The sequence below is a fragment of the Loxodonta africana genome, unplaced genomic scaffold (assembly GCF_030014295.1).
Source record: "Loxodonta africana isolate mLoxAfr1 unplaced genomic scaffold, mLoxAfr1.hap2 scaffold_69, whole genome shotgun sequence".
NCBI classification, from domain to species: Eukaryota; Metazoa; Chordata; class Mammalia; order Proboscidea; family Elephantidae; genus Loxodonta; species Loxodonta africana.
The window spans coordinates 643172-658033 of NW_026975421.1; the positions used below are offsets into that span (position 1 = coordinate 643172).

The window sequence follows — 14862 nt, forward strand, 5'->3', positions numbered from 1 at the left end:
AATGAATAAGGAAGACAAAAGAACTGAAACTTGAATTATGTTGTTGGTGAAGAATAATGAATATACCATGGACTGCTAAAAGAATGAACACACCTGTCTTGGAAGAAGTACAGCCAGAATGCTCCTTAGAAAGGTGGGTGGCAAGACTTGGTCTCACGTACTCTGGACATGTTATCAGGAGGAATCAGTCCCTGGAAAAAGACATCGTGCTTGGTAAAGTAGAGGGTCAGTGAAAAAGACAAAGATCCTCAATGAGACAGATTGAGACGGTGGCTGCAACAGTGGGCTCAGACATAGCAATGAGAAAGGCCCAGGGCTGGGCACTGTTCCGTTCTGTTGTACACAGGGTCGCTATGAGTTGGAACTGACTCAACAGCACCTAACAACAACATTATAAACTCACTGGATCTCCTGGGGATAGAATGTCACATTCACTGTAGAATAGATAGAGTTTTTTTGTTTGTTTGTTTACCATATTTACTAATACTATGATTTACATTTGATAACTTCCACAATCTGTTGGATCGCTTTTCTTTGGAATGGACACAAACGTGCATCTCTTGCAGCCTGTTGGCCAGGTAGCTAGCTTCCAAATTTCTTTGCATAGTGGAGTGGGCATGAACAGGGCTGCATCTGTTTGTTGAACCAACTCAGTGGGTATTCTGTCAGTTCCTGGAGCCTTGTTTTTCTCCAGTGCCTTCAGTGTAGCTTGGACTTCTTGCTTCACTACTACCAGTTCTTCATCATATGCCACCTCATGAAACGACTGAAAGTCGACCATTTCTTTTGGTGCTGTGACTCTGTGTATTCTTTCCATCCTTTGTGTGTGTGTGCTTTAAGTGAAACTTTACAAATCAAGTCAGTCTCTCATACAAAAATTTGTATACAGCTTGCTATGTACTCCTAGTTCCTCTCCCACTAATGAGACAGCACACTCCTTCTCTCAGCCCTGTATTCCCCGTGTCCATTCAGCCACTTTCTGTCCCCCTCTGCCTTCTCACCTCCCCTCCAAACGGGAGCTGCCCACATAGTCTCATGTGTCCACTTGAGACCAGAAGGCCACTCCTCACCACTGTCATTTTCTATCCTATAATCCAGTCCAATCCCTGTCTGAAGAGTTGGCTTTGGGAATGGTTCCAGTCTTGGGCCAACAGAAGGTCTGGGGACCGTGACCTCCAGGGTTCCTCTAGTCTCAGTCAGATCATTAAGTCTGATTTTTTTATGGGACTTTGAGGTCTGCATCTCACTGCTCTCGTGCTCCATCAGGGATACTCTGTTTCGTTCCCTGTCGGGGCAGTCTTCGGTTGTAGACGGGCACCATCTAGTTCTTCCGGCCTCAGGCTGATGTAGTCTTGGATTTACGTGGTCATTTCTGTCTTTTGGACTCATAATTACCTAGTATCTTTGGTGTTCTTTATTCTCCTTGCTCCAGGTGGGTTGAGACCAATTGATGCACCTTAGATGGCCGCTTTATAGTGTTTTTAAGACTGCAGATGCCACTCACCAATGTGGGATGCAGAATGTTTTCTTAATAGATTTTATTATGCCAATTGACCTAGATGTCCCCTGAAAACATGGTCCCCCCACTGCTGCCCCTGCTACTCTGGCCTTTGGAGCATTTGGTTTATTCAGGAAACTGCTTTTGATTTAGTCCAGTTATGCTGACCTCTCCTTTATTGTATGTTGCCTTTCACCTTCATGTAAAATAGTTCTTGTCTACTATCTAAATTTGCGAATATCCTTCTCCCTCCCTTTCTCCCCACCCTCATAACCATCAAAGAATATTTTCTTCTCTGTTTAAACTATTTCTTGAGTTCTTATAATAGTGGTCTCATACAATATTCGTCCTTTTGCAACTGACTAATTTCACTCAGCATAATGCCCTCCAGATTCCTCCAAGCTATGAAATATTTCATGGATTCATCATTGTTCTTGATCTGTGTGAAGTATTCCATCGTGTGAATGCACCACAATTTATTTATCCATCCATCTCTTGATGGGCACCTTGGTTACTTCCGTCTTTCTGCTATTGTAAACAGTGCTGCAATGAACATGGTTGTGCATATATCTGTTCATATAAAGGCTCTTATTTCTCTAAGATATATTCCAAGGAGTGGGATTGCCATGTCCTATGGTAGTTCCATTTCTAGCTTTTTAAGGGAGTGCCAGATTGATTTCCAAAGTGGCTGCACCATTTTAAATTCCCACCAGCAGTGAATAAGTGTTCCTGGCTCTCTACAACCTCTCCAACATTTATTATTTTGTGATTTGGGCTTAATGGCAGCCTTGCTGGAGTGAGATGGTATCTCATTGTAGTTTTGATTTACATTCCTCTAATGGCTAATGATTGTGAGCATTTCCTCATGTATCTGTTACCTGCCTGAATGTCTTCTTCGTTGAAGGGCCTGTTCCTATCCTTTGCCCATTTTTAAAATGGGTTATTTGTCTTTTTGTTGTTGAGTTTTTGCAATATCATGTAGATTTTAGAGATCAGAGGCTGATCGGAAATGTTATAGCTAAAAACTGTTTCCCAGTCTGTAGGTAATCAGTTTACTCTTCTGGTGAAGACTTTGGATGAGCGTGTTTGATTTTTAGGAGTTATCTAATTTTTCTTTGGGTGCTTGTACATTGTTCGTAATGGTTTTTGTACTGTTTATGCTATGTATCAGGGCTCCTAGTGTTGTCCCTGTTTTTTCTTCCATGATTTTTATCATTTTAGATTTCATATTTAGGTCCTTGATCCATTTTCAGTTAGTTTTTGTGCCTGGTGTGAGGTATGGATCTTGTTTCATTTTTTTGTGGAGGGATATCCAGTTATGCCAGCACCATTTGTTAAAGAGGCTGTCTTTCCCCCATTTAACTGACTTTGAGCCTTTATCAAATATCAGCTAATAAGTGAATGGATTTATGTCTGGATTCTCAATTCTGTTCCATTGGTCTATGTGTCTGCTGCTGTACCGGTACCAGGCTGTTTTGACTACCATGGCGGTATAATAAGTTCTAAAATCAGGTAATGTGACGCCTCCCACTTTGTTCTTCTTTTTCAGTAATGCTTTATTTATCTGGGGCCTCTTTCCCTTCCATATGAAGTTGGTGATTTGTTTCTCCATCACATTAAAAAATGTCCTTGGAATTTGGATTGGAATTGCAGCATATCTATAGATCGCTTTCAGTAGAAGAGACATTTTTACAATGTTCAGTGTTCCTATCTATGATCAAGGTATGTTTGTCCACTTATGTAAGTCTCTTTTGATTTCTTGTAGTAGTGTCTTGTAGTTTTGTTTGTATAGGTCTTTTATGTCTCTGGTTACAATTATTCCTAGTATTTTATCTTCTTGGGGGCTACAGTAAATGGTATTGATTTGGTGATTTCCTCTTTGATGATCTTTTTGTTGGTGTAGAGGAATCCAACTGATTTTTGTATGTTTATCTTGTATCCTGATATTCTGCTGAACTCTTATATTAGTTTCAGTAGTTTTCTTGAGGATTCTTTTGGGTTTTCTCTGTATAAGATCATGTCATCTGCAAATAGAGATACTTTCATTTCTTCTTTACCAATCTGGATGCCTTTATTTCTTTATCTGGCCTAATTGCTCTGGCTAGGACCTCCAGCACACTGTTGAATGAGTGGTGATAAAGGGCATCCTTGTCTGGTTCCCCATCTCAAGGGAATGCTTTCAGACTCTCTTCATTTAGGATGATGTTGGCTGTTGGCTTTATATAAATGCCCTTTATTGTGTTGAGGAATTTTCCTTCTATTCCTATTTTCTGAGAGTTTTTATCATGAATGGGTGCTGGACTTTGTCAAATGCCTTTTCTGCATCAATTGATAAGATCATGTGGTTCTTGTCCTTTGTTTTACCTATATGGTGGATTACTTTGGTTGTTCTTCTAATGTTGAACCATCCCTGCATACCTAGTATGAATCCCACGTGGTCATGGTGAATTATTTTTTTGATATGTTATTGAATTCTATTGGGTAGAATTTTGTGGAGAATTTGTGCATCTAAGTTCATGAGGAATATAGGTCTGTAATTTTGTGTGTGTGTGTGTGGTGTCTTTACCTGGTTTTGGTATCAGGGATATGCTGGCTTCATAGAATGAGTTTGGGAGTATTCCATCTTTTTCAATGCTCTAAAATACCTTTACTAGTAGTAGTGTTAACTCTTCCCTGAAAGTTTGGTAGAACTCACCAGGGAAGCTGTCAGGGCCAGGGCTTTTTTGTTGTTGTTGTTGGGAGATTTTTAATTTTTTTTAATGACCTTTTTCAACCTCTCCTTCTGTTATGGGTTTATTTAAGTGTTCTACCTCTGTTTCTGTTAGTTTAGGTAGGCAATGTGTTTGTAGAAATTTATCCATTTCTTCTAGGTTTTCAAAGCTGTTAGAGTATGATTTTTCATACTAATCTGATATGATTCTTTTAATTTCAGTTGGGTCTGTTGTGATGTTGGGTAATTTGCTTCTTCTCCTGTTTTTCTTTTGTCAGTTGGGCCAGTGTTTTAGCAATTTTGTTAATTTTTTCAAAGAACCAGCTTTTGGTCTTGTTAACTCTTTCAATTTTTTTTCTATTTTCTATTTCATTTAATTCTGCTCTACTTTTTATTATTTAATTTCTTCTGATGCCTGAGGGTTTCTCTTGTTGCTCTCTATTTGTTCAAGTTGTAGGGATAATTCTTTGATTTTGGCCCTTTCTTCTTTTTTGATGTGTGCGTGTATTGCTATAAATTGACCTCTGAGCACTGCTTTACCTGTGTCTCAAAGGTTCTGGTAGGAAGTGTTTTCATTCTCATTGGATACTGTGAATTTCTTTATTCCATCCTTAATTCCTTCTATAACCCAGTCGTTTTTGAGCAAGGTATTGCTCAGTTTCTGAGTGTTTGATTTCTTTTCCCTGCTTTTTTTTTTGTTTTGTTTTTGATTTCTACTTTTATAGCTTCATGGTCAGAGAAGATGCTTTGCAATATTTTGATGTTTTGGATTCTGTTAAGGTGTGCTTTATAGCCTAATATGTGGTCTCTCCCAGAGAATGTTCCATATGCATTGGAAAAGAAAGTATACTTGGCTGCTGTTGGTGGAGTGTTCTGTATATGTATGTGAAGTCAAGTTGGTTGATTGTGGCATTTAGATCTTCCATGTCTTTACTGAACTTCTTTCTGAACGTTCTGTTCTTCACCAAAGTGGTATGTTGGAGTCAGCTAATATTATTGTGGAACTGTCTATCTCACTTTACAATGCTGTTAGAGTTTGTTTTATGTATCTTGAAGCCCTGTCATTGGGTGTGTAAATATTTAATATGGTGATATCCTCCTGGTATGTTGTCTGCTTAATCATTATATAGTGTCCTTCCTTATCCTTTTTGGTGAATTTAACTTTAAAGTCTATTTTGTCAGAAATTATTGCCACTCTTGCTCTTTTTTGATTGTTGTTTGCTTGATATTTATTTTTGCCATCCTTTGAGTTTTAGTTTGTTTGTGTCTTTAAGGAGTGTCTCTTGTAGGCAGTATATAGATGGATCGTGTTTTTTAATCCATTCTTTCACTCTCTGTCTCTATTGGTACATTTAGTCCATTTACATTCAGCGTAATTTTGATAGTTATGAGTTGTGTGCCATCATTTTGATATCTTTTTTGTATGTTGTTGAGTTTCTTTTTTCTGCTTAATTTTTTGTACTGAGTAGTGTTTCTTTGTATATTGCCTTTTCCTCTTATTCATTGTTGATTTTTTTTTTTCTGAGTTGTTATGTTTTTCTTGTATTTTATTTCAATGTGTAGGATTGTTAGTCTCCTTTTTGGTTACCTTAATATTTACCATTATTTTTCTAAGTTTAAACCTGACTTTTATTTCTTTCTATCCCTTTGACTATCTCTCTGTGTGAAAGATCTATGACTACATTTTTCAGTCCCTCTTTGTTATTTTAGTATTGTCATCCTTTACATAATAACATCCCTGTTTCCCTGTTCTGAGCATTTTTTTATCGTGATTTATTTTTGTAATTTCCCTACCTAGGTTGATATCTGGTTGCTCTGTCCTGCATTCTGGTCTTGGGTTGATATCTGATATTGTTGATTTTCTAACCAGAAAACCCTCTTTAGTATTTCTTGTAGGGTTTTTATTTTTTTTTAATTCCCTAATCTTCTGTTTATCTGGAAATGTCCTAATTTCATCTTCATATTTGAGAGATGGTTTTGTTGCATATATGATTCTTGGCTGGCAATATTTTTCCTTCATCACTTTATATAAGCCATCCCATTGCCTTCTTCCCTGCATGGTTTCTCTCGAGTAGTCTGAGCTTATTCTTATTGAGTCTCCTTTGTAGGTGGCTTTTCATTTATTCCTAGCCACTCTTAAAATTCTCTTTGTCTTTGTTTTTGGCAAGTTTGTTTATAATATGTCTGGGTGACTTTCTTTTGAGATCTACCTTATGTGGGGTTCAATAAGCATTTTGGATAGATATCTGCTGCTCATCTTTCATGGTATCAAGGAAGTTTTCTGCCAACAAATCTTCAACAATTCTCTCTGTTTTTTCTGTTCTCCCTGCCTAATCTGATACTTCAATCACTCATAGATTATTTCTCTTGATAGAGCCCCACATAAATCTTAGGGTTTCTTCATGTTTTTTTAAAATAATTTTATCTGATTTTTCTTCAAATATATTGGTGCCACATTATCTTCAATCTCACCAATTCTGCTTTCCATTTCCTCAATACTGTTCCTCTGTCTACTGAGTTGTCTAATTTTGTAATTTTATTGTTAATCTTCTGAATTCCTGATTGCTTTCTTTCTATGGATTGTTGCAGCCTATTAAATTTTTCTTTATGTTCTTGAGTAACCTTTTTAATTTCTTCAGCTACTTTATCTGTGTGTTCTTTGGTTTGTTCTGCATTTTGCCTAATCTCCCTGATCTCTTGAAAGTTCTGTATATTAACCTTTTGTATTCTACATCTGGTAATTCCAGGAAAACACCTTCATCTGCAAGATTCCTTGATTCTTTGTTTTGAGAGACTGTTGAAGTGATCATGGTCTGCTTCTTTATGTGATTTGATATTGACTGCTGTCTCTGAGCCATCTAAAAGTTATTTTATTTTATTTTTTTACTTTTGCCAACTGTATCCTAGCTTTTTGCTTTGTTTTGCTTTGATATGCCCAAATAGGCTGCGTGAGTGAGCTCGCTTGATCATTTGCAACTTTCAAGATTTAACGTCCTGTCACCAGATGGCTAGAGCTGTTACCAGGTATATGAGCCAAGGAGTCCATTCACTTTTCTTGTATAGATTCAGTTCAGGTGTCTAGGTAGTTGGTCATCAATTGTAGGTCATCAAGTCCTATAGTCTTAGATGGGGAGGGGTGATTGTTGTAGACACAGGTATCTGGTTGCAGCAGGGGGTCACACTCTGAACAAAGGCAGGGGGCTGACAACCATCTCCCAAGTGTCTGTGAGGAAAGTGCACCTCTGTTTTCTATAGTGCACAGGTAGGTGGGTTCTGCAGTCAGACCACAGGCACCCTATGCTTTTGTTTGTAAGGACTGGGAGGCACCTGTTATCCTTGGACCCCTGTCTTGGGTGTCTAGATGATGTGGGAGGAGCCACCAGTTCCCAGGCCCCCAATGTAGGTAGGTGAGGACCCTGTTTAATAGGCAGAGCAGTGTCAAACATCAGAAACACACCTCTCCACTGCAAGGTGAAACAGTTGAAGTTGGATACCCAGCACATACACCATTGCAGTAACAAGGGCCTAATCTCCCGAAATGGGCCTACACAGGTCCATGCAGGGGTGAAAGGTATTCAAAGTCCGTGGACCATTTGTGCCTGGAAAGGAGCTTCTTCTGTCCTGAGCTTCCCAGCTTAGTGGAGCTGGCAGATTATCTTTTTCCCCAATTGTTAATTTATTCCTTCTCCAAGGCCAGGAGAATGGCTCAGGCTGCACAGCAACACCTATCTCAGGTGCAGGGAAATCTACAGCTACTGAAGCTGTCTTGGGGGCTGAGCGCACAGTAAAATGAATGCAAGTACTCAGCTTTTGCCAACAGCACTGCTCTTCTCTGGTTCCGGAGTTGTGAGTAGACTCTGAGACTTGCTGTCTTCCCCTGAGGAGACTGCATCCTGAATGCTACTGCCAGCCCTGCCACTGTCCCTCCAGGGGACTGTGTCCAAGGGGCGCCATTTCTCACCAAGTCAGGTCCGGCAACTGCTCGCCACTTCTGAACCGTGTCTCCCTCCCCCAGCCACTCAGTCTGATTTCCTAACTTTGCCTTTGATGTTTAGGGCCCTTATCTTGTCATGTATAAAATTGTTCCACTTCTTTTTCAGGTCTTTCTTGTTGTTGTTTTTTTTTTTTTTTTTGGTTTTTGTTGTAAGAGGAATCACTGGAAGTGTCTGACTACTGTGCAATCTTGACTCCACCTCTCTCTATCTTCTTTTGATTTTTTCTGCGTCATTTAATATTTTCCCTGTAGAATCCTTCAATATTGCAACACAAGGCTTGAATTTTTTCTTCAGTTCTTTCAGTTTGAGAAATGCTGAGCATGTGCTTCCCTTTTGATTTTCTAACTCCAGGTCTTTGCACATTTCATGGTAATATTTTACTTTGTCTTCTTGAGGTGCCCTTTGAAATCTTCTGTTCATCTCTTTTACTTCATCATTTTCTTTTTGCTTTAGCTATTCTACATTCAAGAGCAAATTCGGAGTCTTTTCTGACATCCATTTTGGTCTTCTTTTTTTCTTTCCTGTCTTTTTAATGACCTCTTGCTTTCTTTTTTTTCCAACAGATATACATATATATTATATTTTATATCTTTATTGTCATACTTTAGATGAAGGTTTACAGAACAAACTAGGTTCCCATTAAACAATTAGTACACATATTGTTTTGTGACACTAATTACCAACCCCACAATATGTCAACACTCTCCCCTTCTTGACCCTGGGTTCTCTATTACCAGCTTTTCTGTCCCCTCCTGCCTTCTAGCCCTTGCCCCTGGGCTGGTGTGCCCCTTCAGTTTTGCTTTATGGGTCTGTCTAATCTTTGTCTGAAGGGTGAACCTCAGGGGTGGCTTCATTACTGAGCTAAAAGTGTGTCCGGGGGACATACTCAGCATTTCTCCAGTCTCTGTCAGGCGAGTAATCTGGTCTTTTTTGTGAGTTAGAATTTTGTTCTACATTTTTCTCCAGCTCTCAGACCCTCTATTGTGATCCCTGTCAGAGCAATGACCTCTTACTTTCTTCAAGTATGATGTCCTTGATGTCATTCCACAACTCATCTGGCCTTCAATCATTAGCCTTCAATTCATCAAATCTATTCTTGAGATAGTCTCTAAATTCAGGTGAGATATAATCAAGGTTGTACTTTGGCTCTCGTAGACTTGCATATGAGAAATTGATGGTCTGTTCCACAGTCAGCCCCTGGTCTTGTTCTGACTGATGATATTGAGCTTTTTCATTGTCTCTTTCCACCGATGTAGACATTTGATTCCTGTATATTCCATCTGGTGAAGCCCATGAGTATATTCACCATTTAAGTTGTTGAAAAAAGGTATTCGCAATGAAGAAGTAATTGGTCTTGCAAAATTCTATCATGCTGTTTCCAAGGCCAGATTTTCGAACTACTGTTCCTTCTTCTTTGTTTCCAACTTTCACATTGCAATCATCAGTAATTATCAATGCATCTTGATTGCATGTCTGATCAATTTCAGACTGCAGAAGTTGGTAAAAATCTTCAGTTTCTTCATCTTTGGCATTAGCAGTTGGTGCATAAATTTGAATCATAGTCATGTTAACTGCTTGTCATGGATTGAAGTGTGTCCCTAAAAAATATCTGTCAACTTGGCTAGGCCATGATTCCCAGTATTGTATGATTATCTACCATTTAGTCATCTAATGTGATTTCCCTATGTGGTGTAAATCCTATCACAATGATGTGATGAGATGGATTAGTCGCAGTTATGTTGATGAGATCTATAAGATTAGATAGTGTCTTAAGCTAATACCTTTTGAGGTATAAAAGAGATAAGCAAGCAGAGAGATATGGGGACCTCATAACACCAAGAAAGCATCCCCAGTAGCACAGCATGTCCTTTGGACCCAGGGTCCCTGCACCTGAGAAGCCCCTTGACCAGGAGAAGATTGATGATGGAGACCTTCCCACAGTGCTGACAGAGAAAGTTTCCCCTGGAGCTGACACCCTGAATTTTGAATTCTAGCCTACTAGACTGTGAGAAAATAAATTGCTCTTTGTTAAAGCCACCCCCTTGTGGTATTTCTGTTATAGCACCACTAAGACACTGGTCTTCCTTGTAGGCATATGGATATTATCCTATCACTGACAGCACTGTACTTCAGGATAGATCTTGAAATGTTCTTTTTGATGATGAACTCTCTTTGATTTGGCACAGTAGTCCATAAAAAAAAAAGTCCATATGATTGTCCAATTCAAAATGGTGAATATCAGTCCATTTCAGCTCACTAATGCCTAAGATATTGATGTTTATGTGTTCCATTTCATTTTTTAATGATTTCTTATTTTCCTAGATTCATACTTCATACATTCTATGTTTCTATTATTAATGGATGTTTGCAGCCATTTCTTCTCATTTTGAGTCATGCCACATCAGCAAATGAAGGTCTCGAAAGCTTGATTCCATGCATGTCATTGAGGTCAACTCTACTTTGAGGAGTGTGTGCGGTTTTGTTCTTATGTAACTTGTATCTTTTAAAATAAATCTTATAAAGCTTTTGTTTAATTAAATGGTTTTGAAAATTCATCTAAAATCATTGCTAAGCTTTCTGTTACAACTCATCAATTGCATTTAATTTCTATTAGGTTTTCTGTTTAGACTATTGTATAACCTTCAATAATAATTTTTATATCAATTCACAACCATTATAATTTCTTTCTCTTTTTTGGGGGAGGTGTTTAAATCTGAAATATAATTATGAATAGAAGTGTTAATAGCAGATATTATTTTCTCGTTTCTTCTGTTAAATAAAGGTTTGAACTTAAAACTGTTGGATGATCTGTTTCATCTAAAAAACTCCATCTTTTTTTTTTTAAGAAATAAACTATTAGTCTTATTTTGTTTATTTATTATATATATATAACTATATATGTCTTTCTTTACTCTCTGGTTCTTTTTAAGATTTTTATTGTATTCATGTACTGAAGTTACACTACATTATATCTTGATTCAGATTTATTTTTACTTTGCCCTCTTGGGACATCTTTGCCTTCCCTAATCTAAGGATTGATATATTTCATTGTTTTTAGTCACTAGTTCCCCAAATGTTTTTTCCTATATTTTTGAAGGGATAGAATTCCTCCACGTTTTGTGAATATACATACATCATATTTACAATCACGTTTTTAAAATGATTTTGCCCATGAGGTAGCTAATATTTTCCTAAATTAAAGAAGTGGGGAAAACAGCACAATACAGAAATAATGAATGCCACATCAGATCAGTTATTTGATGCCATGTCTTATGACTGCCAATGCAACATATTGTTTTTTATCCATGTCTCCCTGTTTATGTGCTAGTATCCTGTCCTGTGAACTCATTTCAAGGGCTGTGTGCCTGACCCGGAAGCAGCTTTCAGCATTTTCCCCAGGTCTAAATAGAAGAGGATGTTTTTTCTTCTGTAAAAAGAAATCCAAATAGGTTTTTGTTTTGTCCCTTTTATTTTTATTTTATCCATTGAAAGAGAAATAAATATTTATTTGTAGTCTATTTACAAAACTTTTTCACCTGTCTTTATTTTTAATTTCCCCCCATAATTTTGTGATATGGGTATTAGCATTTATTACATTATACACAAAAAGAAAGGACAAGGAGAAAAAATTCTGATGATAGTTTCAGAGAAGAAACAAAAGTGGGAGAAACAAGCCTTAAATCTGGACCATGACCATACATGGGAGGTAAAACTTTTATTCACCACCTTTACTGGGTGACACCTAAAATATTTCAGGATTTGTGTCAGGATTAAATTGTAGTTTATACTTCACACAACCTCTTAAGGTTGGTATCACCACTGACATTTTATACATGATAAAATTGATATGAGGAGATTTTAAGTAGTTTTTCCTAAATGTCCAGCTAAATTATATATATATAAAACCTTTTCAAATACATACCCTATAAACCAAACCCATTGCCATACAGTTGATTCCAACTCACAGCTACCCTATATTATCTCTCAACTATTTGGAACTGGTGAATCTAAAGGATGGTACACTTTTTAATGACATAGAACAGAAAGAGAGACAGAAAGGAAAGAAGTAAAGGAAGGGAGGGAGGGAGGAAGAGAAAGAGAGAAGGAGGAAGGAAGGAAGGAAGGTAGGAAGAAAGAAACGAAAGTTATTAAAATAGAAATTCTCTGTATATAGTAGAGGATCAACAATATATATAAAAGAATTTTTATTCCCAGATGAAATTGTTTTAGTGTTAAAAATTTATTCATTTTAACAAATTCTTGTGTTTATATTTCATCATATGTCCTGGCTCTAACATATTCTCATTCAACAGCGAGTTATTCTAAAACAACCCAAATCTAATGAATGATAGAAGAAGACATATACACTATTACAGAAAAATGGCTTCTCAGAGCCTTCTAATGAACTCCAATTAATGTATTGCTCCCATTTCAAAAGTATTTGTTCTTAGGAGATTTTGCTTACAAAGAAACACTCATGTTGTCTCCTTAGCAAGTCAGGGTGTACATATTATGTAAAGGAATATCCTCCAATGGCTTCCAAGTTTGAAATAAATTACATATCATCATGACGTGTATTGCCTTGCATTGTTGTTGTTAGTTCCCTCAAGTCAGTTCCAAGTCATAGTGGCACTATGTACAACAGAATGAAACACTGCCAGGTCCTGTGTCTTCTTAGGACTTCCTTATTCATAGTCCAGCTTTCACGTGCATATGAGGCAATTGAAAACACCGTGGCTTGGATCAGGGACACTTGAGTCTTCAAGGTGACATCTTTGCTTTTTAACCCTTGAAAAATTTCTTTTGCAGCAGATTTTCCCAATGCAATGCATCATTTGATTTCTTGACTGATGTTTCCATGGGTGTTGATTGTGGATCCAAGTAAAATGAAATCCTTGGCAATTTCAACCTTTTCTCCATTTCTCATGATGTTGCTTATTGCTCCACTGATGAGGATTTTTGTTTTCTTTATGTTGAGGTGTAATTCATACCTAAGTCTTTATAGTCTTTGGTCTTTATCAGTAAGTGCTTCAAGTCCTGTTCAGGTTCAGCAAGCAAGGTTGTGCAATCCACATATCACAGGATGTTAATGAGTCTTCTTCCAATCATGATGCTCTGTTCTTCATATAGTTGTTTGTTGGACTATGTGCACTGCATACAGATTGAATAATTATAGTGAAAGGATTCAACCCTGATGAACACCTTTCCTGACTTTAAACCATGCAGTAGTAGCCCATTGTTCTGTTTAAATGACTGCCTCTTGATCTATGCAGAGGTTCCCCATGAGCACAATTAAGTGTTTTGGAATTCCCGTTTTTTGTGATGTTATCCATAATTTGTTATGATTCACAGAGTCAAATTCCTTTGCATAGTCAATGGAACACAGGCAAACATCTTTCTGATATTCTCTGCCTTCAGCCAGGATCCATCTGACATCAACAATGACATACCTGTTCCCACGTCCTCTTTTGAATCTGGCTTAAATTTCTGACAGTTTCTGTCAATGCACTGCTGCAGCCACTGTTGAATGATCTTCAGCAAAAATTCACTTGCATGTGATATTGATGATAATTTCTGCATTTGGTTGAAACACCTTTCTTTGGAATAGGCATAAATATGGATCTCTTCCAGTCAGTTGGCCAGGTAGCTGTATTTCAAATTTCTTGGCATAGACAAATGAGCACTCCCAGTATTGCATTTGTTTGTTGAAACATCTCAATTAATATTCCATCAATTCCTGTAGCCTTGTTTTTCTCCAATGCCTTCAGTACTGCTTGGACCTCTTCCTTCGGTACCATTGCTTCCTGATCATATGCTGCCTCCTGAAATAGTTGAACATCTACCAATTCTTTTTGGTGTAGTGACTCAGTGTATTCCTTCCATCTTCTTTTGGTACATTCTGAGTCGTTCAATATTTTCTCTGTAGAATCCTTCACTATTGCAACTTGAGGCTTGAATTGTTTCTTCAGCTCTTTCAGCTTGAGAAATGTTGAGGGTGTTCTTCCCTTTTGATTTCTAACTCCAGATCTTTGTATATGTCATTATAATACTTTGCTTAGTCTTCCGTAGCTACTCTTTGAAATCTTCTGTTTAACTCTTTTACTTCATCATTTCTTCTGTTCTTTTTAGCTACTAGATGTTCAAGAGCACATTTCAGAGTCTCTTAAATGACATCCATTTTGATCTTTTCTTTCTTTCTTGCCCTTTTAATGACCTCTTCTTTTCTTTGCATGCCTGATGTCCTTGATGTCGCTCCACTGCTCATCTGGCCTTCAGTCATTAGTGTTCAACATGTCAAATCTATTCTTGAGATGGTCTCTAAATTCGGGTGGGATATACTCATGGTCATACTTTGGCTCTCATACACTTGTTCTAATTTTCTTCAGCTTCAACTGGAACTTGCATATGAGCAGTTGACTGTTCTGCAGCTGGCCCCAGCCGTGTTCTGACTGATGGTATTGAGCTTTTCCATCATCTCTTTGCACAGATGTAGTCAATTTGATTCCTGTGTATTCCATCCAGTGAGGCCCACGCTTATACTTGCTGTTCATGTTGTGGAAAAAAGTTATTTGCAATGAAGAAGTCGTTTGTCTTGCAAAATTCTATCATGTGATCTCTGGTATCATTTCTATCACCAAGGCCATATTTTCAACTACCGA

General features: G+C 37.6%; 1 protein-coding gene across 1 annotated transcript in view; it reads right to left on the reverse strand.

The window, feature by feature from the left end:
• The window catches only part of LOC135230009 (protein FAM170B-like), a 304835-nt gene that overhangs the window by 191211 nt on the left and 98762 nt on the right, over positions 1–14862 (reverse strand). The gene's annotated exons all lie outside the window — the stretch shown is intronic.